This window comes from Grammomys surdaster, unplaced genomic scaffold (assembly GCF_004785775.1).
Source record: "Grammomys surdaster isolate TR1022 unplaced genomic scaffold, NIH_TR_1.0 531, whole genome shotgun sequence".
In the NCBI taxonomy this organism is placed as follows: domain Eukaryota; kingdom Metazoa; phylum Chordata; class Mammalia; order Rodentia; family Muridae; genus Grammomys; species Grammomys surdaster.
Window position 1 is genome coordinate 621904 of NW_021604950.1, and position 2275 is coordinate 624178.

Genomic DNA, 2275 nt, shown 5'->3' on the forward strand with positions numbered 1-2275 from the left:
TCTCATAGAGGCTGGTTGGTTGGATTTTCTAGAGATCTTAAAGCAACTGAGACATGGAGTTACAAAGGAGGATTCAAAGAAAATTCCTAAGTGCTGTCAGAACTCACAGGACATGGACAGCTCCACCATTCTACTACTTTGAAATTTTGATCTTCTCTGTTTCAACATAATGATTTTAAAAGGACTTTGTTAATTTCCCAAGTCAGAGCATCAGGAATGGCATGAGAATAAGACCAGTGGCTGACATTTCCATGGAAATCATGATATACAGGAAACACTCGCACATTTGATGTGTATACTGCATCTTTCACACCCAGGGTCTCTCTGACATTGGCACACAACTGCTCACATATTTTAGAGACTGTGACTGCAGCTCACCTCAGAATTTTCATGAGTGCCTTTATGTATGTTTGTGTGTGCATGTGCATGTGTGTGCACAATCTAACTGTGGGTGAAACCTGAAACATCATTAATTATGAGTTCAAGTGTACCAGCATTTTAGGTGTAATTATGACTCTAATATTTACTCTGGCAATAAATGGTAAAGAGAATGGCTAAATGAAATAACTTTTTGAGTTTCTAGTGCATGGACACTCTTTCTTCAGAAAAGCCTCATTACTTTTTGTGACAACTTCCCCATTCAGGTTTACTAAAAATACAGATCTAGAACATTCTTGACAATGAAGATGATACAAATCAAAACCATGTTAGGCATTGCTCAGATGAATGGATATAAGAAGTAATACAAAAGGAAATATTTTCTATAATGGATGGAATTTTACTGTAGAGTAAAACTTACATCTGATAGAGGTTCACAGTGGAAAATGTAAGCTGTCCACACTTTGAGGATTAGAAAATGTGTAAGTGTACGAAGTTTCTGGATGGCATGAGAGAGAACTGAATTTCTATTCAGTTGATGATAAATTGGGATGCATCTGTGCACATTTGTGTTTATGTTCCTTTTCTGGATGTAGAAGGCAATATGTAACAGAGGATTTTCTTGTTTTCTCTTTAGACAGCTACTATTTGGTCCTACACTACATAATATGAATAAAGATCATACACTGAACTGTAGCGCTTACATCAGAAATGCCTTTTTCTCTGAGTTAGGCATTGGGATCTCAGCCAACAGCTGCCTTCTCCTCTTCCACACCTTCATGTTCATTCGTGGGCACAGGCCAAGACTCACTGACTTACCCATTGGACTAATGGCCCTCATACACCTAGTGATGCTGTTACTTGCAGCATATATAACTGAAGACTTTTTTGGGTCTTCAGGACGATGGGATGACATCACCTGTAAACTACTCATTTTCTTTCACAGGTTTTTCAGGAGCCTTTCTGTTTGTGCCACCTGTCTTTTAAGTGTCTTCCAGGCCATCATCCTCTGCCCTCAAAGCTCTCACTTAGCTAAGTTCAAACACAATTCCTCACATCAGCTCTCGTGTTTCTTTATTTTACTGAGTATCTTCTACACATCCATCAGCAGCCATATTTTAATAGCAGTTATTGCCACACGAAATCTCACCTCAGTTAATCTTATACATATCACGAAATCTTGTTCTTTTATACCCATGAGATCCTTAATGCAGCACACCTTCTCCACACTGCTGGTTTTCAGGAATGTCTTTCTTATTGGTCTCATGAGCCTCTCAACTTTCTACATGGCTACTCTCTTGTACAGGCATAAGACTCGGTGCCAGCATCTTCAGAACTCAAACCTTTCTCCAAAAGCAACTCCAGAGCACAGAGCCCTCCAGTCCATTCTAATGCTTCTGAGCTTCTTCTTGGTGATGTCAACTTTTGATAGTATCATATCCTACTCAAGAACTGTATTCCAGGAAAATCCATCACTGTATTGTGTCCAGATCCTTGTAGCCCATAGCTATGCTGCGGTTAGTCCTCTGCTGGTTCTCAGTAATGAAAGACGTGTAGCTAACCTGTTGATATCCAAGTATGAGAGTATAGTAAAATTTGAATTTTTGAGATGGTACATTTTCCTCCGATGAACCAATGTACTATCATCAGAGCTTTGAAATTTGGAGTAATGTGCATGGTTTGAGGTTAAGTGAAAAGGTAGACTTGTGTCTGTTCTATTTAACTCGTGTACCTTTCTATAACTGTAGGGATGGCAGATTTATATTTAAAAACTCAAACCATACACATTGAATGATTTGAAAAGTTTTCCATTGACTTTCTTCAGGAAAACCTGAAAGGTGATCTTTATTGTCACTGCCTTGCTGTTTTACACTTCTCTAAATCTGTGATGTATAAT

The 2275-nt window shown here is 38.5% G+C and overlaps 1 pseudogene across 1 annotated transcript; it reads left to right on the forward strand.

Annotated features, from left to right (window-relative positions):
* The first annotated feature begins 929 nt into the window (after positions 1-929).
* On the forward strand, positions 930-2009 carry LOC114633126 (annotated as a pseudogene). Its single transcript, XR_003713176.1, has one exon. The product of XR_003713176.1 is annotated as a vomeronasal type-1 receptor 52-like (transcript).
* The last annotated feature ends 266 nt before the right edge of the window (positions 2010-2275 follow it).